Source organism: Odocoileus virginianus, chromosome 2 (assembly GCF_023699985.2).
Source record: "Odocoileus virginianus isolate 20LAN1187 ecotype Illinois chromosome 2, Ovbor_1.2, whole genome shotgun sequence".
Lineage (NCBI taxonomy): Eukaryota > Metazoa > Chordata > Mammalia > Artiodactyla > Cervidae > Odocoileus > Odocoileus virginianus.
Genome location: NC_069675.1, coordinates 36,634,467 through 36,654,869, shown reverse-complemented (window position 1 = coordinate 36,654,869; position 20,403 = coordinate 36,634,467). Strand labels below are relative to the sequence as shown.

Here is a 20,403-nt window from a genome sequence, read left to right as displayed (position 1 = left end):
CAAGAAGCAGGCAGTGGCTGGACTGGTTCAAGAAGCAGGCAGTGAGAGCTGGGGCAGCTCTCATAGGGCTCTCAGTCAGATCTGGTTCCCTTTACCATGAAATACAGGGCGGTGTGTGTGGGGGGGACGCATTATGCTCATAATATCTCTTCATATTCAGCCATCCATTTGCTAATACATTCCCTTGACATAAGTAGCCTCACTAAATTCCTCTTTCCTCATCACTAACTCTAAAATGACAGTGTAAGGATTATCCTTTCTGCCACTTAACCATGAAACAGCTCCAGACCAGTTTGTTGCCGGCTCTTCTGAGCTTAACCACATAGCTCACAACTGAGTGGATAATCAATCATTCTATGACTAAATCCATCTGGAACAAATTTGAAGTGGCCATGTAGGTTTCTTTTGAAAAAAAAAAAATTAAACTGAAACCAGAGTTGATCTTTTCAAAGGTTCAGGAAAAATATATATATATAACTTAGCAATGACTTTTCCCTCCAGAATTTGTGCATGCCCTCTTAATAAGATTGGTTTTGTCCTGGACCCATTTTGCATTTCATTTAATCTTTGAGAGAAGTGGTCCTCAAATGCTTTTGGAGGAGAGTCCACTTTCCAGAGAATGAGGTCATGATCCCTCCATGGAGAGAAGGAAAAGGGGACATTGTATGGCCAGGTAGTCACCATAACTTCATGCTGATCTTAAATTCCTAAACACACAGGACTCAACAGAGAGATTATGGAACTAAAAGAGCTCATTTCTGGCTATTCTTTCTGGACTCACTACTTTTTTGCCCTGCAGACATCAAAGGATAATTTAAATATCAAGAGTCCTGGCTTTTAAGAACTCTCCCTTTCTTTTCCTCAGGAGACTCCAAATTGTTAGTGTAAACTTGGGATGTATTTTTTCCATGTGTACTCTGAAATTCATACCATTCATACATTCATTTGTTCAATTTTTAGTCACTTATTCATCAATTTTTGCATCAATGCATTCAGTTAATATGTGTTCAAACTATACTAGATGTTTAGACACACCACCTTTCCTGCAAGGACTTTTCAGTCTATCTGAAGAGGTTTGTTGTTGTTCTTCAGTCAGTTGTATCCGACTCATTGTGACCCCATGAACTGCAACACGTCAGGCTTCCCTGTCCTTCACAGTTTCCTGGAATTTGTTCAAACTCTGTATAGTCCATGGGGTGCAAAGAGTCGGACATGACTGAGCAATTTTCACACTTTCCTATGTCCATTAAAATAGGTGATGTCATCCAACCATCTCATTCTCTGTCTCCCCTTTTCCTCCTACCCTCAATCTTTCCCAGCATCTTGGTTTTTTCCAATGAGTCAGCTCTTTTCACCAGGTGGTCAAAGTATTGGAGCTTCAGCATCAGTCCTTTCAATGAATATTCAGGGTTGATTTCCTTTAGGATTGACTGGTTGGATCTCCTTGCTGTCCAAGGGACTCTCGAGTCTTCTCCAGCACCACAGTTCAAAAGCATCAATTCTTCAGCACTCAGCCTTCTTTATGGTCCAACTCTCACATTCATACATGTCAGATTTTTAAAATGAAATGAAAGATAGATAGAACACATCAGCGGTTGCCAGAGGTAGGTGGTGGAGGGTGGGTGAAATGAGTGAAAGGAATCAAAAGGTACAAACTTTCAGCTATAAAATAGATAAGTCATGGGGATATAACATAGAAAGCATGGCAACTATAGTTAATAACACTGTATTGTATATTTGAAAGTTGCTAAGAGAGTACATCTTAAAAGTTCTCATCACAAGAAAAAGGATGTTAACCAGATTTATTGTGGTGATCACAATATACACAAATATCAAATTGTTTTATCCCTGAAGCTAATATAATGTTGTATATCAATTATACATAAATAAAAAAGAAAATTAACCAAATAATTCAGTTCAACAATTCAAGTCAACAAAACCCTAGTTAAAGGCCATAGTCCCTATGTAGTAAATGGTAAATGATGGTTACCAAGAAGCATTGGAGGGGGATGAACCTAGAGTCTGTCATACAGAGTGAAGTAAGTCAGGAAAAGGAAAACAAATACTGTATATTAATACATATATATGGAATCTAGAAAGAATGATACTGATGAACCTATCTGCAGGGCAAGAATAGAGACACAGATGTAGAGAATGGACTTATGGACACAGCAGGGTAAAGAGAGGGTGGGATAAATTGAGAGAGTAGCACTGACATATATACACTACCATGTGCAAAATAGATAGCTAATGGAAAGCTGCTATATAACACAGGGAGCTCAGCTTGGTGCTCTGGGATGACCTAGAGGGGTGGGATGGGGAAACTGGAAGGAAGGGTCAAGATGGAGGGGTATATATATATATATATATATATATATAGCCAATTCATGATGTTGTACAACAGAAACTAACACATTGTAAAGCAATTATTCTCCAATTAAAAATCAATTGGTGCACTGGGAAGACCCAGAGGGATCGGGTAGAGAGGGAGGTGGGAGAGGGGATCGGGATGGGGAATACATGTAAATCCATGGCTGATTCATGTCAATGTATGACAAAAACCACTAAAATATTGTAAAGTAATTAGCCTCCAACTAATAAAAATAAATGAAAAAAAATAAAATAAAAATTAACTAATTGATTAATTTAACAAAAAGAACTGGAAGGGTCCAAAGGAGGGATTGGTTGCTGCAACCAAGGGCCAGTTAAGAGTTTTGTGTAGGGAGCAGATGTTTTACAGATGTGAATAAACCTGAGAAGAAAAAGAGCAGGCTCTGCTAGATGGACCTGAGTAATGGTAACAGTACTGTATTAGTGTTCAGGGTGATGGAAAGAGGGCCTACTATAGGGGAAGCAAGAAACACGATATGGAAGTCACTGGAGGAAATTTATATAGAACCTTGAATTCTTGTTAAGCTATTTAGATTTAGTACTGTCAAAACTAGTAAAATGTTTTGAGCAAGGAGTGATCTAATAAAAATGCTTCCTTCAGATAGTTGTAAGGTGAGGGGGAGAAATAAGCATACACATATGGCTAAATGTGTTAAATCACCCCAATAGGACTTGGGTGGGGAACTGAAACCAGAGGGCATATGTTAGTCTGATTTGCTTAAAATTGAGTTTTTCAAGAAAGAATTGTACATAACTTTCAAGTTAGTACATACAGTAATGATGCTAATAATAGGTATAAAAAAGTTTGCTCCATAAGGGCTATTTTCAGAATCATAATAATAATTTAATACTTTGTTAAAAACTATTTCCAATAGACACATTCATTATTTTTGCATGCAAGTGCTTCTCCTGAGTCAAATGATGATTCTAAACAAGTTCTAATTCAAGTAGGGTAAACTGTTAATAATATTGTTTAGCAATACATTTATTCATAGGTTTTACAAAAGTAAACATGAAATTTGAAATTAATAACATTCTGGTGTAATTCAGCTCCTGTACCCAATGAAATAGCCAATTAGGAGCTAAGTAAGCCCTTAACTGATCTTCTGAACAATCAGCCTTTGTGCTTCGTGCCCACATCCATTAAACTGTAGAATGTTCATTAGTTATACTGTATGACTGAAGGAATATGGAGCAAGTCTCTAACCATAAACTGTCTAAACATAGACTGTTAACAACAGTTTCTCTTATTTTAACATATTTAAGACTGTGACACTGCAATATGCAATGAATACAGCTGAAGTAGAGTCATACCCTAATTAAGTAAGGGTCTTGCAGTTATAGAAAATTATGGCAAGAGGCAATTATCCATAGGCCCAGTCTCCCCTGTGAATCTCCTATCATCCATTTTGTAAATAAGCATAAACTAAAGGAGTAATCTGACTATAAACAGAGGATAGCAACAAGTTCTCATGATATGTCATGAGAATATGCATGGGAAATGCATTTTCCAGTTAAAAATGATCTTCGCTTAAAAATACAAAACGGGAAACAGAAATTTTAGCATGGGAGTGAGGCTAGATTGCTAAACTAATACAGCAAGAACTTAAAACCATAAGACTATATAGTTTAGCCTATAGAGTAATCCAGAGGAATTTTAACTAGATTTAGAGATCACTAAGTCTCGATACTATTTGGTTGGGGGTGGTTGTTTTGTTTTGGTTTTGGTTTTTTTGAAGATCTACTCACAGCTAGAATTTTGCAAAGACAAAACACCTGACTTGTCTATTTATTGATAAGTGTCCATTCTGGAACACTTCATAAACAACAGTCATGCTTATGCTTTTCAAGAGTGAGTCTCCTGGAGATGAAATGTTAGTTGTCTATATTTGCTTTTTAATTATATTGGATTTTGGAATAATAAGATGGGAGGTAGAAATAGTTTGACATTTGCTTTGTTACTTATAGTTTGGGAGATGGCACAAGACCACAGAGGTATCCTATAGCTGGATCCCTAAGCATAATTTCAAAGTGTGAGATTATTCAACAAGCCTGAGTTGAGTAACTACTGTGTGCAAAGCATAGTAGGTGTTGAGAATACAAGGATGAAAGCTTATGGTGTCTGCCCACAAAGAGCTCACAGTCTGAAGACAGTAATAGCAATGTGACATTTTGAGTTCCATTTCAGAAACTTCCCAGAGAATGTACCACCAGTCCTCAGTCTTAGGAAGTTGTGGGGATTAGCCTTTAATGAACTAGGGGAAGGGATGGAGGGAAAGAGAAAAAATGTTCTATGCAGAAGGAACAGCAGTTGCTAGTCATTAAGTAGAATACAGAAGAGATAAGTGCTCTGTATAGTTCAGTGAGCATTTAAGATGATAAGTAAGTCAAATCAGGAAGGGGCATGAACGTCCTGTTAAAAAGTTTGGATTTCATCCTGAAGATAGGTGGGAGGTGACATAATCAGGTTTGTTTACAGAAAAGGCAAACACATCATTTGCTTTTAAAGCTTATTTCTATATTATAAATTTGTTAACCTGGTGAGATAATTTTATTGTAGCTAATTAGAACTGGTTTAATTCTTCATTTCATACCAGTGCTACAAAGGCAAATTAAGTATGAAGTTCGTTATAAACATGGCACAGACCTGTTTATAAGTTTCAGTCTTTATCAAACATAACACAGTGGGAAAAATATCTTAGCTCAAGGAAAAGCTTATAAAGTCAAATCCAGCCTTAAAATTCCACTCAGCATTTAGTCATTGTTCCAGGCCATTATGATTTTATCCACACAGAATATAACTGTAAACTCTTAAAAGATTTTTACTACTTGAGATCTGTTCCATCTTAAAATTTGTACTAAAACTTACTGGAAAACTAGTTTGAAAATAAAATTGTAACTCAACGTCTCTGTAACTTTGCAGAAGCTACAAGAGTTTCCACACATTCACCTTATTTGGCATAGCATCCCTAGCCTTATAAAAAAAATTGTTGTAGTGACAATATAATTGTATAAATGCTATGGAAGTATCGAGTGTAATTTATCTTAAGTGTTTTGCCACTTTATAATATAATAGTGCTAGAATCTACACATCAAATCTAATGGAGAGCTCAATTGGTACCTTCAACAAATTGAGGCTATAAAATTATATAGGACACTGATGTGTGCCTATGGTTATTCAGCTGCCAGTTTTTCCTAATGGAGTGTGCCAGAATTCAGTAGTCAGAGAAAAACTTATTTAGGACCCTAAGCCAGACAAAGTGCTAGAGGCACTCCTTCATCCTTAAGGTGAGTCTAGTTAAGCAGGAGGGGATAGGGGCAGCTGTCACCAAGAACTCTCCAAGACAGTTAATTTTACAGAGGTAGCAAGTATACTGCTATTCCTGTTTCTTAACAAGGATAATTTGTGGATATAGCAGTCCCAGAGCTCAACTGGACAGGTTACTTTCTGCAATCATCTTACATTGGGCAAAGGAACCTGGGAAAAGAAGCTTCAGGAAGGTGGATATGGACTGGATAGAAGGAAAATCTATCCTGTTAAGGTAGAAGGGTTGGGGAGAAGCTCGTGGGCAAACACAGACAAGTGGCAACATGTGTTTGCACCATGGAAATATGTAGCCTGGCTGATATTGAGGGTCATACAAGATGATATTGATGAAAAGACTAGTTTTTATATGAAATTACCTGTTATATTATAGTGAGGTTCATACAGTTATACAGACCTTCTGCATTTTATTGACATCTGTGTGCGTTTGCATTAGTCACAGGATTGTTGCTGGTGTTGGGATTCTGGGGGCCTGGGTAGCAGCAGATCACCTCACTGAAGAGATGGAGATGGCAGGGACAGACTGCTGAGGCCCTGAGGGGTGCACTGGCGAGTCACAGGCCTGGGCCAGGGAAACAGCACTCACAAACCATTGCTAAAGCAACAGTGCCCAAGGCCTGCACTAGTAGGAGATCCTCACACTACCCTTGGATGTGGCATCAATCACAATTCTCAAGGTAAAAGAATGGTCTGCCTGACTGAGGTGAAATTAAGAAAGGGCAAATACAAGATCAACTACAAATGCAAGCTGGAATCAAGATCACCGGGGGAAATATCAATAACCTCAGATATGCAGATTATACCACCCTTATGACAGAAAGCAAAGAGGAAAAGAGCCTCTTGATGAAAGTGAAAGAGGAGAATGAAAAAATGGGCCTAAAACTCAACATTCAAAAAATGAAGATCATGGCATCCGGTCCCATCACTTCATAGAAAATAGATGAGGAAATAATAGAAACAGTGAGAGACTTTCTTTTCTTGGGCTCTAAAATCACTGCAGATGGTGACTGCAGTCATGAAATTAAAAGATGCTTGCTCCTTGGAAGAAAAGCTATGACAAACCTAGACGGCATATTAAAAAGGAGAAACATTACTTTGCTGGCAAAGGTCTATATAGTCAAAGCTATGGTTTTTCCATATGAGAGTTGGGCCATAAAGAAAGCTGAGTGCCGAAATATTGATGTTTTTGAACTGTGGTACTGGAGAAGATTCTTGAGAATCCCTTGGACTGCAAGGAGATCCAACCAGTCAATCCTAAAGGAAATCAGTCCTGAATATTCATTGGAAGGACTAATGCTGAAGCTGAAGCTCCAATACTTTGGCCACCTGATGGGAAGAACTGACTCATTGGAAAAGACCTTGATGCTGGGAAAGATTGAAGGCAGGAGGAGAGGGTACAACAGAGGATGAGAGGGTTGGATGGCATCACCGACTCAATGGCCATGAGTTTGAGCAGGCTCTGGGAGTTGGTGATGAACCAGGAAGCCTGGTGTGCTGCAGTACGTGGGTTCGCAAAGAGTCGGACACGACTGCGCAACTGAACTGAACTGAAATGCAAGATTGAACACTGAAATAGGAAGAGTCAGAAATGCAGATGGGAAAAGGTGGGATAATAAGACAACAGAGAAGGAAGTCAGCCTTGTCACTTGCTGATTTGTCACACTGCCACCGTAAGCATAGTGTTTACCCTCATGGTTTAAATTCTTTAATTTTTCCTATTAATTTTCTATGTTTTACTTTTAATATGAGAACAAGAATTTATCATATGCACCTATATAATTTATATATGGATATAGTGAAAGCATTTGGAGGTCATTTGGTATCCAAAGGAACCAAAATTAATTTTCCCCAGTTTATTTTTCTCATATACCATGTATTTTTGCTTTATTAATAGCATAACTTTTTTTTTAAATTTTTATTAGTTGGAGGCTAATTACTTTACATCATTACAGTAGTTTTTGTTATACATTGATATGAATTAGCCATGGATAATAGCATAACTTTTAACCAACAAAAATTGGCTCCAGATCAAACATTCCCGTGTGATATGATTGAATGGATGTTTCATTAACTATAAACGATATAGATCACCATTATATCTTGTGGAGATTTCTCAAATCTCCTCATTTGAGAAGTTAAGCACCTGATGCTTTCATCTTAAAATGTAATGCTGAGCATTGTCCCTAATGAACAAACACCCAGAAATATTTGTCATGACTTTACATGTAGCTTTTCCCACATGTTTGAAAAAATTCCCCATCTGTTCTCTAGTTCTGATTTATAATTTCATTGACACCTTGAGAAATGATGACCATATCCTTGACATGTGCTGTGCTTAGTCATTCAGTTATGCCTGAATCTTTGCGACCCATGGACTGTAGCCCTCCAGGCTCCGCTATCCATGGGGATTCTCCAGGCAAGGACACTGGAGTAGGTTGCCATGCCCTCCTCCAGGGAATCTTCCTAACCTGGGAATCTTCCTGACCCAGGTATCAAACCCAGGTCTCCCATAAATATAATAATAAAAATTGCTTCTAAAATTTGTATTTTTCACAGTTTTTTCAAATCTCTCATAATTACACATAGGTTCTAATTAGAGTGCCAATTAAAGCTATGTTTGCTAAACATTAATAAACATTAATACTTCATAAACATTAATACTCCATTTCTGTGGATGGGTCCTATTGCCACCAACTGTCCTTTCATATCTCAAAATATGAAATGCAAATAATGTAGACTCTTTCTGTTTTGCCAGATCACATTTGTGTGAATGTTTTCAATTTCCCTAATGAGAAATAACTTTAAGAAAGAAAGGGTGATTTTGCCTATTCTTGGATCCATGTATCTGGAATATGCCAAAGGAAGGGAAGTCATTCGATGCTATGGTTGTTCCTCCTAATTGAATTTCAGTCATGACCACCGCATTCAAAATATGACACTGAGCAAGGAAACCAAGATAGGATGTATAATTATATACCAGGACATCTGCAGTTTTCTTGCTTCCTTCCACTTGTCTATAACAGAAGTACCACCCTGATGTACAACAACATATAAAAACCTCACAGTGTTAAATACAATTTATTGAGCCCTTAGTGTCAATGAGGCGCCATTTGAGATGTGTATTACTTCAGTCCATCCTCACAAGAACCTAATGAAATGCATATTATCCTTACTTGACAGACATGGCAGTGAGACTTGGAAAAGTTAAATGATTCTCCCCTGACATATACCAAAAACATGGTGATGCTTGGATTTGAATTGAGACTTGTTTGACTCCAAATCCCAAGATCTTACCGACTCTTCTATCTCAATCATATTTCATATCTTTCTGTCAGGGAGGTGCACAGGGAAAAAATGTATTATGTGGTTCTCAGACTTTCTAAAAAGATTGAGTCCTCCCAGAAACTCTTAATTCTTGGTATAATAAGGCTAGGAAAAAATCTAGCACAAACAACTAAAGAAAGAAACAATCTCAAGTAAAATAATTTAAAACTTAAAAATACTATGTAGTGAGAAAATAGTATGGCTATTCAAATTCCAAAAGCCATGGACAGAGATCAGTAGTTGAAGGTCACTAATAGGGGACCTCCTTACACCTATCTGGCAGCTTCACAGTCATCCGCATTGACCACATATGTGCCTGAAGTCAAAGGTTTTCATTTAAAGGTTTCCATAAACAACTTGTTATATTTCTAGGGAGAAATAATTCTAGGCTAATTTTAAAATTAACAATATGAATTACTCAATTTTTCCATTTTTCTTCTAAAATGAAAACTTGGAATGTGATAGACTCTATGGATGTGCTCCATGCGGTAACCATTTTAAGTGTATATAACAGATCTAAGAACATAGAGTTTTTTTTTTTAATCTGTGTTTATTCATGCCAAGAAATTCTCTTAAAGACTAAGTTTGGCACCTACCTTTAACACATAACTGGCACAGGTTCACCTTCCTTTGTAGTCTACAGACAGAAACTGTGTACAGGGCATGTTTCCCCACAAGATTTTTTTTCAGAGTTTTAGGCTGGCAATCAAGCATTAAGCTTCTCTAAATTTTGGGCAGGTATGTAACTTGACAGGGATACAGTACTGCCTAAACATTGAAGAGAACTTTCTATGCATCCCCTCTGTTAACAGAGCCATTTAATCCTATTCAGGAAGATGAGTCCATTTTAAATGCTCCTTTGATTCTACAGATTAGGAGGAGGGGAAAATGAAAAACAAGGGACGAAGAAACAGGCATGGCCCTCAAGAAGCAAGACCATGTTTTTCAGGTTTTCCAGGATCAAATATTGTGTTAGAAAGGGTAGAAGCGATAAGAGCTGGAAAATGAATCCGTTTTACAACAACATTCAGGAATTCAGCAAAGTGAGCTTTAATTTCAGATTTTTAAAACTGAAAGAGATTTCAGAGAATATATAGTATTTTTGCTTCTAATGGAAATGGAGGGTAAAATGCCCCAAACTCATTTAAAAAGTCCAAAGACTATTTATATGCTAGCTTGAGAAATCTTTAGCATCAAAACTCACCAGGTCATAGCTTTAGGGAACAGTATTCCAATCCCTAAGAAAGGCAATCCCAAAGAATGCTCAAACTACCGCACAATTGCACTCATCTCACATGCTAATAAAGTAATGCTCAACATTCTCCAAGCCAGGCTTCAGCAATATGTGAACCGAGAACTTCCAGATGTTCAAGCTGGTTTTAGAAAAGGCAGAGGAACCAGAGATCAAATTGCCAATATCCGCTGGATCACTGAAAAAGCAAGAGAGTTCCAGAAAAACATCTATTTCTGCTTTATTGACTATGCCAAAGCCTTTGACTGTGTGGATCATAATAAACTGTGGAAAATTCTGAAAGAGATGGGAATACCAGACTACCTGACCTGCCTCTTGAGAAACCTGTATGCAGGTCAGGAAGCAACAGTTAGAACTGGGCATGGAACAACAAACTGGTTCCAAATAGGAAAAGGAGTACGTCGAGGCTGTATATTGTCACCCTGCTTATATGCTTATTTGCTTATATGCTTATATGCATATATGCTTATATGCAGAGTGCATCATGAGAAACGCTGGGCTGGAAGAAGCACAAGCTGGAATCAAGATTGCTGGGAGAAGTATCAATAACCTCAGATATGCAGATGACGCCACCTTTATGGCAGAAAGTGAAGAGAACTAAAAAACCTCTTGATGAAAGTGAAAGAGGAGAGTGAAAAAGTTGGCTTAATGCGCAACATTCAGAAAACTAAGATCATGGCATCTGGTCCCATCACTTCATGGCAAATAGATGGGGAGACAGTGGAAACTGTGTCAGACTTTATTTTTCTGGGCTCCAAAATCACTGCAGATGGTGACTGCAGCCATGAAATTAAAAGACCCTTACTCCTTGGAAGGAAAGTTATGACCAACCTAGATAGCATATTAAAAGGCAGAGACGTTACTTTGCCAACAAAGGTCGTCTGGTCAAGGCTATGGTTGTTCCACTGGTCATGTATGGATGTGAGAGTTGGACTGTGAAGAAAGCTGAGTGCCGAAAAATTGATGCTTTTGAACTGTGGTGCTGGAGAAGACTGTTGAGAGTCCCTTGGACTGCAAGGAGATCCAACCAGTCCATCCTGAAGGAGATCAGTCCTGGGTGTTCATTGGAAGGACTGATGCTGAAGCTGAAACTCCAGTACTTTGGCAACCTCATGAGAACAGTTGACTCATTGGAAAAGACCCTGATGCTGGGAGGGATTGGGGGTAGGAGGAGAAGGGGACGACAGAGGATGAGATGGCTGGATGGCATCACCAACTCGATGGGCATGAGTTTGATAAACTCCGGGAGTTTGTGATGGACAGGGAGGCCTGGTGTGCTGTGATTCATGGGATCGCAAAGAGTCGGACACGACTGAGCGACTGAACTGAACTGAACTTTCTTTTGTCCCTTATTGCCTTTAGGTACTCTTTGAACTAATAATCAGGAGTTATTTGAATGCTATTGCTTCACATCACTAAAAGTGTTTTAACACTGGGTAAGGGGATATCCCATAGTTTATGTAAGTCAAACACAATTTATCAGCAAATTAACTTCAAGTATGCATGATAATTCATGAATAACTTGGAGGAAATGGTAACTACAGTATCAGTTTGGAACAAAACAAAAAAGTCAAATCTTACTTGGTATGATGGCACATGAAACATTTGGGCACAAGCTGATAGTTGCTTGCATTTAACATTTTGAACACTGAATAATCTTCTGCCTTAATATGATAAAGCCTGCAGAGTCTTCCTTCCTGAAAAATTCTTTAAAACTAACAAGGAATTTGTTAGTATACTGTATATATTTTGTTAATATTTGTTAGTAAACTATATATACTATATATAGTATATTATATAGTATAGTACAGTATAACATATAGTATATATTAGTATAATAACAAGTCTAGGATTTAACTACTTCTTTGCTCAAGGAAGAAAGAATGAAAAATAAAACACTTAAGATGAGATCTTTCCTTGTTATATTTTGTCATAGAACAAGTTTTTCAGATGTTAGAGGAAAAATTATAAAAGTATAAAAGTAAACATCACAATATATATTGTGTATATACAAAGATATATGTATGTACACCATATGTCAAAGAGAGAAAGTATAGATATTCAATCTTTTTGAATCCTCACAACTTTCTACACTGGGGTATGCAGCACCTATTTTTCAGTGTTTTTTATCAAAATTTTCAAATTTAAAGTTGAATGTATGATACAATGAACATTGATCACCCACCATCCAGATTCAGAAACTGTTACTATTTGCATGCAATACCTTAACACCAACTTTAAACACAGATAACTGGTCAAATCCCACCCCTGCCCCTGCCACACATATACACACACACAACTGGGATTAAAGTTACACAAGTTGCATATTTCCAGTGATAGGAACCTCGTTATCTCTTAATACCTTAAAATGTTCAATGACCACAACATTTTTTTCTTTCACTGAACTAAAATCTGCCTTCCTCAGATTTCTGCCTGTTTGTTCTAGTTCTGCTCTTTGGAAAGACATGATCAAGATCTTTTCCTTCTTCTTTAAGCAGCCCTTCAAAATCCTCAAGTCACTCTCACAGCAGACTAGCTCAGATACAAATCTGATCTTGTAAACTGGGTACAGTGTGGGGGGAAGATAAGGATGATGTAAGGAGAGGAGGGGCTATAGTCCTTTTTAAAGGCTGGCATTTTCCCCCCCTCAGGCTTTGATAAGTAACATTTTCATTTTCACTTAGTTTGAAATAGTCTTAAATTTCAACTTTGTTATTGTCTTTAAATCATGAACTCTTTTGAAGTGTATGTCTTCTTTTCCAAAAGAGAGTGATTTTTCTGGTGTTGTCATCATTATTATTGCTGTTTCTATCTTACTTGCCTTGCAGTTAGAGAATATATTGCAATTTTTGTAGTTTATTTAGACTTAAGACCAGTATATACTTATTTTCCATTAATGTTTTCTCAATATTGGAAAAGACTATATATTCTGTACAGTGCTCTATATATGTCAATTCAAAGTTTTTATCCATGTTATTCATATTTTCTATTCATTTTTGCAAATGTGTGTTTATTCTTTTAGTTACTGGGAAAGATTGTTAAAATCTTTTACTGTATATAGACATTTGCCCTTTAGTTTGATTCATGTTTGCTTTATCTATATTGAGGCTATGTGATTATATGCAGTTACATTTAGAATTTCTACATTTTTCTGGTAAACTAAACTTTTATCATTCAGTTCAGTTCAGTTCAGTCGCTCAGTCGTGTCCGACTCTTTGCGACCCCATGAATCACAGCACGCCAGGCCTCCCTGTCCATCACAAACTCCCGGAGTTTAATCAAACTCATGCCCATCGAGTTGGTGATGCCATCCAGCCATCTCATCCTCTGTCGTCCCCTTCTCCTCCTACCCCCAATCCCTCCCAGCATCAGGGTCTTTTCCAATGAGTCAACTGTTCTCATGAGGTTGCCAAAGTACTGGAGTTTCAGCTTCAGCATCAGTCCTTCCAATGAACACCCAGGACTGATCTCCTTCAGGATGGACTGGTTGGATCTCCTTGCAGTCCAAGGGACTCTCAACAGTCTTCTCCAGCACCACAGTTCAAAAGCATCAATTTTTCGGCACTCAGCTTTCTTCACAGTCCAACTCTCACATCCATACATGACCAGTGGAACAACCATAGCCTTGACCAGACGAACCTTTGTTGGCAAAGTAACGTCTCTGCCTTTTAATATGCTATCTAGGTTGGTCATAACTTTCCTTCCAAGGAGTAAGGGTCTTTTAATTTCATGGCTGCAGTCACCATCTGCAGTGATTTTGGAGCCCAGAAAAATAAAGTCTGACACAGTTTCCACTGTCTCCCCATCTATTTGACATGAACTGATGGGACCAGATGCCATGATCTTAGTTTTCTGAATGTTGCGCATTAAGCCAACTTTTTCACTCTCCTCTTTCACTTTCATCAAGAGGTTTTTTAGTTCTCTTCACTTTCTGCCATAAAGGTGGCGTCATCTGCATATCTGAGGTTATTGATACTTCTCCCAGCAATCTTGATTCCAGCTTGTGCTTCTTCCAGCCCAGCGTTTCTCATGATGCACTCTGCATATAAGCATATATGCATATAAGCATATAAGCAAATAAGCATATAAGCAGGGTGACAATATACAGCCTCGACGTACTCCTTTTCCTATTTGGAACCAGTTTGTTGTTCCATGTCCAGTTCTAACTGTTGCTTCCTGACCTGCATATAGGTTTCTCAAGAGGCAGGTCAGGTAGTCTGGTATTCCCATCTCTTTCAGAATTTTCCACAGTTTATTGTGATCCACACAGTCAAAGGCTTTGGCATAGTCAATAAAGCAGAAATAGATGTTTTTCTGGAACTCTCTTGCTTTTTCAGTGATCCAGCAGATGTTGGCAATTTGATCTCTGTTCCTCTGACCTTTCTAAAACCAGCTTGAACATCTGGAAATTCTCGCTTCACATGTTGCTGAAGCCTGGCTTGGAGAATTTTGAGCATTACTTTACTAGTGTATAAGATGAGTGCAATATTATTTTTTATCCTTTCTAATCTTTTTTTCCTTAAAGTCAACTTTGTCTTATATTAATATTGCAAAGCCAACTTTTTTTGGTTAGTGTTTACATAGTATATTTTCCATCTTTTTCTTTAATCTACCTGTGTCCTTATATTTAAATCACTTCTCTTGAAACAGCATATTTGGGTTTTGTTTTAAAAACTTTTGGTTTTCATAAGAGCATTTAATTCACTTACCTTTAATGCAATTATTGATAAGTTTAGGTTTAAGCTACCATTTTACTATTTGCCCTTTTTTTCACTCTGCATATTATTGTTTGTTTCTCTTTCCTTTCTTTTTTGCTTTCTAACTACAGTGATGGACTATTTTGTATTATTCCATTCTCCCCTGTATTAGATTTGAGTTTTATACTCTTTTACTATTCCTTTAGTCCTTTCCCCAGGGAATACTTTAACATGTACCCTTGACTTATCGAAGTCCAGAACAAATTGGTTTTATTTGTTTTACCTCTTCCCAGACTATAGCAGGACTTTAAAATACTTAAACTCCATTTATATTCCTGCCAGCATATGCACTTTATTCCCATATATTTTAATTCTAATTTTTTATAAATCACAAAAGACTTTACTATTATTGTTTTATAAAGTCAGTATTCATTAAGATTTACACACATATTTATCCTTTCACTGCTTTTCATTGTGCTGAATTTTGAATGAAAAACAAAAGGAAATTTAGTACAAATTTGGTGTCACACCCCTCACTCACTTCATCCTACCTATCCATTTTGAATTCAGAAAACTGTAAGGGCATTCAGGCATTCAGGCATATGGGGAAACATTATGCAGAAGCATCATAAGTACAGTGTAATGAAATGGGTAGGAAAGTACACACAAGAACGGAACATGTTCTGAAGGCAAGAGGCACAAAGATATACTTTATTTTCAAAGTCTTAGGCAGTTAATGATTTGGAGAAGTATTGCCAAGTTACATTCAGCAAATTTAGTAGTATGCCTCAATTTAGTGGGCACGAAAGCTGTTTATTGTTAAATGAACAACAAGTATAATGTAATTGGCCTCATACAATTAGGAGGTCTTCAATCCATGCTTGTTATAATTGGCATTGCCATAGCCAGCGGCTTATGTGACCTCAAGTGATGACTGGGCTGAAGGAGTAAGCCAGGAATGTGTGTGCCTTGGGCTAGAGAGGCTGACTAATCTGGCCGTTAAGGCCTCAAGGATTGGGGCCAGGAGTCAACTCACAGTGCTCAGGGAAGGCATGGTGGACTCCTTTGAATGTACTCAGTCTCCAATCAGTTCATCACTCTCCAGTGGTGTGATCTGGAGCTGGAAATAGGAGGGAGGTGGGAGGGGCAAGATGAAGTAGTGAGGCACCAGAAAACACAATTCAAATATAAGTGCAAGTGTGGTGAAAATCTCTCAGTCACGTCCAACTCTTTGTGACCCCATGGACATTGCCCACCAAACTCCTCTGTCCATGGAATTCTCCAGGCAAGATTACTGGAGTGGGTTGCCATTCCCTTCTCAGTCAAGGCAAAGGCATCCCCTAATAAGATGGGATCACAACTCCTCTGAAGGCCATTCAGTGTGAAGTAGGTTCTTGACATGTATGGGATGGGCTTGAACTTTCACACAGAATCCTTTATTCCTGGTACTGAGCCACCCTAGAACAAAGACTGACGGTGCTGCTTGTTTCAAAATACAGTTTTACCTCCACTGTATTAATGATTGATTATAGATTAATGATTGATTGTAATACCGTTCAAATACCAGGGTCATCTTTTCTCAAATATTTTTTTAATGGATTATTAAGTTTAAGAAGAAAAAAGAGAGTTTACCTGGATATGACATATTCACAGAGATTCCAGAGAACACTCCTGACAATTAACAACCATTTATCGGTAGAAAATATATTTCCCTTAAGATTCTAAAAGCAATAAGCTTCACTTTGAAAGTGTGCAAAAAGAGCTAAAGAATGAGGATTAAGGTCTTTGAGTCCTTGCTTGCTGCCTTGTTTTGGCCTGATTGGTCCATTTGGTTTGTTTGTAGCAGAGATGAGTCACAAGTTGATCATTTATGTTTACAGTTGATTTTCTCCCCCACAGTCATGAATGTTAGATATGAATTCATGAGGTTAGGCATGAACCTCATGTCTAATCTCATCCAACATCTTGCAAATGAACACTTCTAGACAGAGGAAGCTAGGTGAGAGAAGGTCATCTGGAGTGCAAATCTGCTATCGGGGCTGACAAGGCAACTCCAAGTACACGTACCATGACTTTTCCACACGGTAATAGCACATTTCAAGGTTCTGTTAGAACACAGTGCAGTACCAAGGACTTCCAGTACAGTTGATTCACTACTCTTCTAAAACGAACAAATGAACTATCTGGGAAGCTGATATTTCTTGATTTTGGTGATATTTTTGTTTATCATTTAAAGCACACTAAACTATTAACAATCTGTCTTGCCAGAACAGATAAGAATCTAGAACTATAAATCTACTGCTGGCCATCAACAAAGACAGTCCTCTTTTGTTACTAAATGTCAGTATTTATTTTCCCTACTAGAACTGCTTAGCTTGGGTGAATTCTAGCTGATAATTTCAGAAGGGTGAAAAGCTAACTAGAACTGGGCATCTGTCCCAGATAAATCTGATTCCAGTACTATTAAAGAAGCAGCAAGGGAAATAGAAAGTCTTTGACAAAAATTGTTGATAATTGGCTAAGAACTGGGGAGGGAAACGGAAGACTTGGAGAGCTATGAATGTTACTCTGATGGAGCAGAAAAATGCAAAGGAGGAATCAATGCCCTAATGATTAACAACCCTCTCTTTTATTCTAAGAAAAATTATATATTTATATTATATATAAGAAATATATATTTTTATATATGTATATATATACAGTAGAACTTCTACTATCCAGAACTCTTAAGAAATAAGTTTTTCTAGATACCTAAATTACAGAAGCAAAAGAGAAATCTTTCTTGACTCTAAGACTTCTCTGTTCTGTGTTACCTTGAGCAGGTCACTTACCAACCTATGTTTCAGTGGCATCCTCCTGCCTCATCCAAAATTGTGAATAATGAGACCATTATTCCACAGGATCGTTATTAGGATGAAATCAGAGGCTTGTAGGTCTGTTTCCTAAACAAATAATAGATGTTTAAATACTATTAAATATTTACCTATTTTTACACCAGTTAATTTTAGAATTTTAACAAATTTGTATATGAAGTCATATAAAATATTACACATCTTATCTTTAATCAGATTTCAGGCAACATAATATAATGCCTTGATTACTCAGGCTATCACTATCAATAGCCATTAATGGATGAAACAGCAATAAAATAGCAATGCCTCAGCACTTGCTGAAATAGATGCTACCTTCCAGGACTGTATTGAAAAATAAGATTAATATCCAAAATAACTATAAGATCTTCACCCAATGAATCTCTTTTCTTCAAACAGTTTCATAGATTAAGTAGAAAGTGTACTTTGCTGGGAACTAATTTATTATCCTGTCACTATAGAAAAAAAAGAAAGAAAAAAGTAGAAAAGAAAGAAAGGGGGAGGGAGGGAGGGACGAAAGCAGCCAGGAGTAAAGTAACTCCTCCTTACAGCAAATATGAATCTTGACCTTTTTCTCCTACCTCACTCCATATATGAGGTTAAATTAGTATTGTCGGGGAAGACATAATAAGGTTTTAGATCCACAAAGATCAAGAAATAGCAGCAACTTGAATTTAACCATTACCTTTTCTTTGCTATCAAATAATATTTACAGTGGCCCACTCAGAACTAGTAAAGATCTGGTTATTTTACTCTAAGGATTTATGGTCTGGAATTAAAAAGATGTATTTTGAAAATTCTGAACTTTTAAAAATCTTTGCATATCTTCAAGGACAGACAGTCCATTTTACAGACAGAGAAATAGAAAAGGAATTGATGTCATGGCCCTAGATCACAGAGGCAGTGACAGAATAATAATTTCAGTCCCCTTATTCCTATTTCAGTGTATTCTCATCAAATACAACATCTGGTGAATGGTGGTTTATTCCAAAGTAGTTCTAAATTATTCCCTTAATGTAAAGCAGCACAAGAAAAGTATAAGTGGTAATATAGAACATTTAAGGTACACAAAGTCTTTGCCCATGAAAACACACTGAAGTAACTCCATGTCGTGGTAAGTTATCAAATTATGGAAAGAACATTGCAAAGATTAAAATGTTGCATAAGAGAGAGAAAGCAGCATGAGTCAGGGGTTTGGGAAATATGAGTCATACTGAAGGGCAGGAGCCAAAAACATAGAGAATGAGGGCCTAAGCAGGGACTTAATGGACACCACAGAGACGTGGACACAGTTGCCTCTACTAACTCTGACAGAAAACCAAATATGCAGTTCCATAGACTGGGGATCAGTGCGATAAAGAGGCTAGGAGTGAGAGCTGAGCGAAGATCAGCTGGATTATTTAATGCAGTGATGATGCCAAAGTCAGCAAGAGAGAGACCTACAATGGTATAAATCACTAGAAGGGAGAGTGTGGGCACATTTTTGAAAAATGAGGGAATCACCAAATATTGCCATTAGCTATTCTTAATACATTAGAATGATGAAATGTGAGTTGATTTATGTGTCGTGATATTTTAGGAAGCACATTCTATTATTTTGTACTTTGGTAATGTTTACATTAGGCTGTGTCTACATAGTTCAGAGCTGCTTCCTGTGGTGTTCAGTCTAAACTCTGATCACACCTTTGCTCTGTGCTCTGTGCCGTGCTCAGTCGTGTCCAACTCTTTGCAGCCCCATGGAATGTAGCCCACCAGGCTCCTCTGTCCATGGGATTTTCCAGGCAAGAATACTGGAGTGGGTTGCCATTTCCTCCTCCAGGATATCTTCCCAAGCCAAGGATTGAACCCACGTCTCTTGCATCTCCTGCATTGGCAGGTGGATTCTTTACCACTGTACCACCTGGGGAGCCCAATCACACCTTTAAGGCCTTGAATTTTGCTCATGAGTTGAGTTACCATTTTATGAGCGCCTTTAATCAGGCACTGCACCAAACTCCTCATACACAGTACCTCCAGCCATGCTGACTCCAGCTGTTTGCCATTCTTCTCATGCAAACCACTTCTATCATATCAGCATTTTCTAATGTGATCTCCCTTCTGCTTAGAAATAGCCTCCTATTTCTTTTTCTTTTTAAATTTTTTTTTCACATGTGTTGTTTCATTTATTTTTGGCTGTGCTGGGTCTTCACTGCAGCACAGGCTTCTCTCTAGTTGCAGTGTGTGGGCTTCTCATTGCAGTGGCTTCATTTGTTGTGGAGCACAGGCTTCAGGGTGTGTGAGCTTCAGTAGTCTGCAGCTTCTGGGCTCTAGAGCACAGGCTCAGTAGTTGTGGCACATGGGCTTATTTGCTCCATGGCATGTGAGATCTTCCCCTGACCAGGGATCGAAACCATATATCTCCTGAGTTGGCAGGCAGATTCTTTACCACTGAGCCACCAAGAAAACTCCTAGCCTCCTATTTCTGCCAGTCCACATACCTTACCTTTTTCAAAATGCAGCTCAAAATTCACCTCCTTGGGCCAGCCTTCCACCTCTGATGCTGCC

At 37.9% G+C, this 20,403-nt stretch overlaps 1 protein-coding gene and 1 long non-coding RNA gene across 4 annotated transcripts in view; one reads left to right on the top strand and one right to left on the bottom strand.

The window, feature by feature from the left end:
• Window positions 1-20,403, bottom strand: part of LOC110147518 (uncharacterized) — a 445,714-nt gene that overhangs the window by 215,902 nt on the left and 209,409 nt on the right. For both annotated transcript variants that reach the window (XR_011492090.1, XR_002316879.2), the window contains one exon: window positions 17,821-17,931. This is a non-coding gene — a long non-coding RNA (uncharacterized lncRNA). The remainder of the gene's footprint in view (window positions 1-17,820; window positions 17,932-20,403) is intronic.
• EFEMP1 (EGF containing fibulin extracellular matrix protein 1) overlaps window positions 1-20,403 on the top strand; it is a 70,512-nt gene that overhangs the window by 28,338 nt on the left and 21,771 nt on the right. The gene's annotated exons all lie outside the window — the stretch shown is intronic.